General features: G+C 37.4%; 1 pseudogene across 1 annotated transcript in view; it reads left to right on the top strand.

The window, feature by feature from the left end:
• Positions 1–490: 490 nt before the first annotated feature.
• Positions 491–7,760, top strand: part of LOC307055644 (ferritin heavy chain-like) — a 61,153-nt pseudogene continuing 53,883 nt past the window's right edge. Inside the window, exons 1-2 of the transcript in view lie at positions 491–506; positions 896–996. The product of the transcript in view is annotated as a ferritin heavy chain-like (transcript). The remainder of the gene's footprint in view (positions 507–895; positions 997–7,760) is intronic.

Raw genomic sequence — 7,760 nt, 5'->3', positions numbered from 1 at the left:
ACACTACCTTAAAGTTTCTCCTATTCCCCACTACCAATGTATCAGTCAGTTCTAGCTAAAAACTGATGGCACACTTTAAAAGAGTGATGGAATAGCATTTAATGAAGAGACTGAAGTGTGTAAAGAATGAAGGGAAACCAAGAGATGATGAAGTACCTTGAGGCTAGCAGCTGTGAGAAGCCAGTATTATAACCACTAGGTTTGAAGGGGCATAGAGAGACAGCAGTTCCTGCAACCCAGAATGTCTTATTAGAGTTGTAGTAGAAGCCCACCCAACAAGAGATGTAACCTTAGAAAATGGCATCCACTGTCAACCTGAAGTTTGGAAGGGGGCAGATCATGGAAATAAATACCCTTGCCTTCTTTCCTCCTGACTTCTAATCTCGTCAGTAGTTCATATTAACCAAACCCAACCTGAAGACACAGAGAGACTGGTCCATGAAGCTGATAAAGGTCAGCCTCCTGGAATCACGGAGCAGGGTTAAGAAGGATGGCGAGTAGATCCGGTAAGCAAATCAGAGACCATCTACCGCAACCAGTATTCCCAACTCTCTTCAAACCCAGTCTGTGTATGCTTTCTTGCCTCTTCCGCTTCCGCTTGTTCTCTATTCCACTCTATGACTCAGCTCTTTAACAACCCTCTCTATTTTCCTTTCATTTACTCAGATCTTGTATTTTTAAAAGTGATAAGATGACAAAGCCTTAGAACTTAATTACCTTTCTCTTAAACATGTCACACTTTGATTTGCTGTGATTGTAAACAACTAAGGAAAAAGGGCAGTTAGAGGTATGTCTTTAATTTTTGCTTCTTAAATATATTCAAGCTTCAATTTCTTTCTATATATGTTTAGTTCATATAATTAATTTTTAAAACAGATTCTGATTTCTTATAAAGGGTTTTATGGTTTATATATGACTCTTAATCCTTGTGTGAATGACCCAAAGTACCCAATTGCTGCTTGGAGCCTCACAAGCTGCAATATGAAAGCCTTAAAGGTAAAACTTGGCTTCAAGAAACATGTCTACATAGTTCAATTCTAATTGTCCCCAGTAAAACCATCACCCAAAACCCTGAGTATGTGAAATCAAAATTTAGGTCATGCTTCCTTCCAACCTAAACATAGTGAAGGATTTTTCTCCTAATTCAGCCTGAAAACTATTTTTTGGGGGTTGTATTGGCCAGTCCAGAACATTTTGCTTAAAATTTTCAATCCTGGTATAGGTGAGAGTACATTCTATTATAACCTAAAGCAATAATCAGAAATTTTGTGCAATGTGCAACCTATACAAGTGTAGGCAGTGTTAAGTATACACCTTCTCTAAAAGGTTAAAGTCAGAAACATCACTGACCTTTCTTTTCTATGTGAATTGCTGGCAGCCACAGTATTTGCACATAACTACAAAATATAAATGGGGAGTGGTGGTGAAGTTTTTGAAAACATCTTTGAGGTAGCATATTTTCCACACAGAAGATATCTGCATGGCCAGAAATGAAGGCTTGGATCAAACCTCTGAAATTTACATTAACTTCTGAAAGTTGTTTGAATAGTCTGATTTTTAGGAAGTATTTTTGATATCAGATATACTTCATTTAAAGTGAGTAGAATAATTATAACAGTACTTGGCTTTCATACTATCCTAACAGACTAAAACCTTCCAAAGGATGATAATTGCTTAATTAATGCTTCAGTACATTCACATGCACCTTCTGTGGTCGACAGAATTCTAAGATGATGCCCAATGATCCTTGTAGTAGCTCCTCTCCTTGAGTATGAGACCTGTGAATGTGATGGAATATCATTCCCATTATTAGATTATGATATATAGCACAGTTGATTGGGAGATTATCCAGAGTGAGCCTGACCTAATCAGGTGAGCACTTAAAAGGCACAGAGAGGACTTCTAATCCAGATAAGATGGTTTATACTTCCCTCTCCCTGCTCCCCCTTTATACGCACAACTATATATTCTGGAAATAATATGAGACAACCAAAGGAGATCTCTGAAAGGTCTAGAGAAGGTGAATTGCCTAGGGACCCTCACAATGGATGAACAACCTCATGGCAGGGCACCTTATGACCCTCTACCAACAAAAAAAAATGTGATCCAGGCCCAGCATTTCCTTACTCCCAACTTAGTAACAGGAAGTGGCTCAAAGAGGCTCTTCCTCCATCACATCAAATGGGAATCCCCCAAACACCAGGCAATCCTTGCAGAACCTGCAAGGACGAACAACTGGAAGCCCTGATGACAATAAGTGACCAGGGAAAGTGCTTTCCTTCCCCACTGGGCCTGAGATCCCCCTTCATCACCCAGACACATCAGTGGCTAAGGGTACCAGCAAAAGTGCTCCTACCACAAAAAGCTCCCACCTGGAAAATGCTCTCCTCAGATGGGCCTGAGACTCCTCTCCCCTCCCCAGAAACATCTGGCAACTTGCTCGTACCAGCAACGGAGATCCCTCCACAGAAAGCTCTCAACCTGGTAAGCACCCTCCACTCCTTATAGTCCAGGGAGACCCTGTCACAAGTGCCTGGCCCAGGAAGGACTCTTCATCAAGTGTTCCAGAGATTCCCTTCCCTCAGCAGAAGTACCAAGTGCCATATCCTGGGGAAGCTACTTCAGACCCCATAAGCAGCATGAGAAGGGACCAGAGGTAACCCCACCTGCACAAGAGAAACAGACCAAAAGAGTACCACAAAGGTTCTGAAAATTAGGTTATCATGGAACCACAGTCCATAAAAGTACAGGAAATGTGTGCCAAACCTATAAAGTGGGAATGCCTGCTAAAAATTTTTAAAAAAACACTTTAAATAGGGACCAAAGTATCCTAACATAATAGCCAAAATGTCCAAAAGACAATAAAATATCACTACTTATACCAAGAACCAGATACATGACAGCTTGAATAAGATGTGATAGATGATGCCAACCCAAAATGAATTCGATGTTAGAATTATCTGACAAGGGTTTAAAAATGCTGATTTCAGACCTTTAAGACCTTGAACACAGAACCTAGTCACTCCATGCCAGTATCCCAACCTATAGAACTGTGAGCTAATAAAGGGATGCTGTTTTAAGCCATTACATTTGTACTAATTTCTTACGCAGCAACAGAAAACTAATACAACTTCTCATCTGGGATCCATCCTGTACCTAGAAAATGATTATAATGAGTCCTAGACAAGTAAATGGCTTAATGTCTTGGTTCTAGGCCCACTATGACATGATATTCTACCATTTTTCCCAAGAATGGAATCCCTAATTCCTGCTACTGAAGCTCCTAGAAGACAGTATCCTTCCTGTTTGAACAACCACCAATATCGTATCGCTCTAACTTTACTTCACATCACCCTATCTCATTGTACCAGTGTATGCTGCTTATATCATAAACCCACTTTAACACTCTGACTTTGAAACTATATAGCCACTTATTTTTGTCTCAAAGCGATTGCTGAGTATTATATTGCTCTTCCAAATCATATTCCTCTCTGTCTGCCCTGACAAATCAGAAATGGAGAAGATTTGTACCTGAATCTTCTGAGCTCAACCTGATACGTTTTTTACATTACAGTATATCAGTTTAAATACACAGCATCACTGTGATTGTGAGCATAAATATTTCCATCTTAAGAATTTTCTCTGTATTTTCTTAGTAGTTTTAAAAATATTTGTTTATTTTGGCCTAATTCCAAAAAAAAACCCTTATCTGAATAACAAATTCTTTTTGAAAGTAGTTATAGCCTGTGGATAAGTTTTTGATAGCAATATAAAATCTATCTTTTTTTGGCTAACCATGAAAATAAGTTGTGCTCTCAATATTCCATGAAGAATTAAGTATAAAGATTCTTTTGTAAATGCAAACAAGCCTGAGCCTTGAACAACATGAACATCAAAACACTGCATGTACTGGAAAGTTCACAAAGAAATGTGACATTTCTGTTAATTAATATTACTTGTTATCCATATACAATACTTTGAGATCTTCAGTATCTTCTTTACTACAATTAACCAAACATTTCATGTCTTTTCATTATTTGAGAGGTGAATGTATACTCCCTTCAATGAGAAGTTTCCTGGTATAAGAATTTCGAATGGAAATCTGAACTGCATTCCTTTTCTGTGATAAGATTTGAAAATTCTTTACCATCCTAACTCAGGCTTTTTCACTATGAAATAAGAGGCTCTCCTTTGTGTGATATTCAAAACTCTCCATTTTTAATCATCAAGCCAGCATCTTTAACATCACTGCAAAAATGTGGGGATTTGGAAAAGCCTTTTGGGGAAATTCCTTTTTCTCTCATCCACCATTCGTAGAGGACAGACACTAATTATAAGCCAACTCTGGGCTCTGGGTTCTCCATTCTCACATCACTAGTCACAACACAGTTATCTACCACCCCTGGCCTTGTCATCTTCTATTCTGGCAGTTTTTTTTTTTTTCCTTTAGTAGCACTTGTGACTATCCAAAACATTTTTTATTTATCTTGTGCTTGTTTTCCTCCCCATTCCTATCCCAAAATAGAAGCTCCAAAAGTTTTTTTTTTAATTACTACATTTCTAAAAACTAGAACAGTTACTGGCACACACACACACACACACACACACACACACACACACACACATTGCTTCAGAATTTTTGGCCACTGTGAACATCTCAGACTTATTTTTCACCCTTTGTTCTCCAAAGAAAACCTATTTTAATACTGTTACCTACCATCCTGGATTTGATCTATTTCAATCTAGATCTCTCTCACTTACTTAACATATTTGTATAGGGTTTCTTGCCTATGAAGTTATAATATCTGTCAACCCTTTTCTAAATCACTATTTCAGGCATTCAACACTGACCAAGAATGTGCCATGCCCAATGCTGGGTGCTAGGGTTATAGTTAAGAAGTATAGCACTTATCATTAAGCAATGTACTACATTTTAAAGAAGGCAGATGAATAAACATACAGTAACACTCTATGTGAGGGATGCCCTGACACAGATTCAGATACAGGATATAATGGAATGATCTAGGAGGAGAAATCTACACCAATAATTCAAAACTCCTTAAAGTTGGGTTATATCTGAGTTGTATCTTACAGGACTAGTAGCAATTAGCCAATGAAATAGAGTCATTAATTTTATTCTAAGCAAAATAAACACTGCATGCAACAGTAAAGATGCACTGAAAATTTAGGGCTCAGTAAACAGTAAGTATGAATCATCATGCTCTGGGGTAGAAGAGGAAGAGATGTAAGTACATTAGCAAAAAATGAAGAGATGAGGCCAAAGAGGTAACAAGTGGTGTTGTGTATCAGGCTGAAGAGTTGAACTAGATCTCTAAGCAATGCACAATCAACACGATTTTTCTAATAGGAATAAAATTTTTCAATTTTTAGAATGGTCATACTAGCAGGGATATGAACAGATTGTCAAAATTTAGATTGTCCCACTTACGGAGTTATGGCATTAACTGGAAGAAAAAAGTATAGAGTCCTGAAATAATAGTGAGACAGTTGAGATATGGATGCATATAGATTCAAGTAGTATTAAAGAAGCACAATAAAATTTGGTGGCTGCTTGGATAATTTAAAGATGACCTTAAGTTTCTGGTTTAGGTGACTGAGTAGATGGTGAGAAGTTCCACTGATATAAGAAATGCAATATAACTTGTTTGTCATAGTAGAGGAATAGATGACAATTCAGCTGGAATCTCTGAGATTTGAGACGTCAGAGTGATATTTTAGTGGCAATGTTCATCTAGCTATCACAGAATATCACGTATGCTTCTAAAATCAGGATAAAGATGCCAGACTGAAGTCAAAGAAGTATGAGTACTGCCTGTGAAAGTATGTTCCATGGTAGTAGTGGAGGGAGATGGATGGAATCCTTTGGAACAGGAGCAATTATAAAGTAGACAGACATAAAGAAGCTAGCAAAGATAATCAAGACAGAAAAATGAGAGGTGTAAAGATAATCATAAACACAGAGCTCACGGTCTTCATTCGTAAATATGAAGAGAAAACAAAATATCTCTAGATGTTAAGAAGAATGTAAACTACTAGGAAAGCAAGGGTTTTGTAATTTTCACTACAATAGTCATAGCACCCAAAATACTGCCTTGCCCAAAGTAGATGTTCCATAAATATTTGTTGAGGTATTTGAGATAGGCATGACATAAGACAGAATAAGATAAATATTAAAAATAGAAAAATAAATCCTGGGAGAAATAGGAATAATTCATGGACTAGGACAGAACCTGAAATGCTTAGTTTTACTATGAACAGATGGAGACCTGCCACTATTCTAAAAACCTACAAATGTTGAAAGAATAAGTCTTTGGCAGGAACTGTAACAAACATACTGGCCATTATAGATCACCTGGAAACAGTCTTTACATATCTGTTTTAAAAGGCTCCTTTTTAAAAGAAAGAATTGGTAAGAGGGTGGTTAAATGCCTTTCTGTCAGGCTTCTTGTTTCGGAGAAAAAGGTGTAGGTGAAGTAACTCTGCCCCACATAGACTTTCAGTCTACTTCTCCCTCTTGCCATCCTGAGTTACTCAGGAGTTCTGCTGGGCACATATATATACCTCCGAAGCTGAAGCCCCCTCCTTGCATATTATAGTAGTGGGCTTCCCTTTCTTTCAGATTTCACCATTATTATGATAGATACTTGAGAGGCAAAGTTAATGGCTATGTACGCTTACATTCACAAACATCTTGAACCAGAGCCTATTTTCTTTTGTATTTTGAAATCCAATAAAAAGGAATTAAAAAATTCAGCAACAGGGAAAGAGTTTCAGAGTATTTGAACTTGAAAGAGTATATACCCATAACTTCATTTTTGCAAGAAAATTAGCTTCTTGAAATCTTATGCAATTGCTGCCATGGTCATTGTATTAATTATAAATTGTAATTTTAGAGAACCCTTACAAATTAGTTTAAAGGCTAAAAAGGAATTTATTGACTCACAATACACCAAAGTTTGAAAGTGCTCATACTTTCAGACACAGGTAAGTGTGGGGACCCAAAGGATATAAATAGAAAATGTTTCTCTGACTTGGATATTCTTCCCTCTGCAGTTTGTTTTGTTTTCTGTTATTCTGGGGAAAGCTTTCTCCAAGGGGTGGCAAGAAAAATGACCAAAAGCAACTCTATTTTTATATATTACCAATTTACTGAACCCAGGCAAAGAGAAAGCCTTTATACAAAAGACTGACTCAGCTTGGGATTTCTGTTAAAACCTCAAGTTCAGGGAATTCTAACTGGCCAGGTCTTGGTCACATGCCCAGCACGAGAATATGGAGGTGGGATCTCCAAGCCAAACCAGATGGAAATGTGGACAAATTCACCAAAAGTAGCAATGAAGGTCTTCTAAGGGTTCTCTTTGTTTTTCATACTCTTTTTGAATCAATGCTGGTGATATGTATTTTACTAGGAAATAATCAATTTCATCCAGTTTTTAGATTTTTACAGCATATTTATGTTCAGTGCATCATCCTAAATTTAATATATTTCCCTTTGTATTTTTTTCTTTCTGTTCCTATACTTTATACCTTGGCTTTCTCCCTTTTTCCTTGATCAGAATATCAGATGACATTAGAAAAACTCTATATTAAGGTTTGATTGGAGAAGTAGAACCACTAGAAGGACTTTATTATAGAGATTAAAACTTACATGATAGTGGGACTTGGTTAAGCAGTCTATGTAAATCCACTGCCCTGCCTCTTGGTGCAAGTCCCGAAGTCAGTAGGGCTGGCAGTCAGGA

The sequence above is a fragment of the Hyperoodon ampullatus genome, assembly GCF_949752795.1.
Source record: "Hyperoodon ampullatus genome assembly, chromosome: 7".
Lineage (NCBI taxonomy): Eukaryota > Metazoa > Chordata > Mammalia > Artiodactyla > Ziphiidae > Hyperoodon > Hyperoodon ampullatus.
This window is presented reverse-complemented; position numbering and strand designations above follow the sequence as displayed.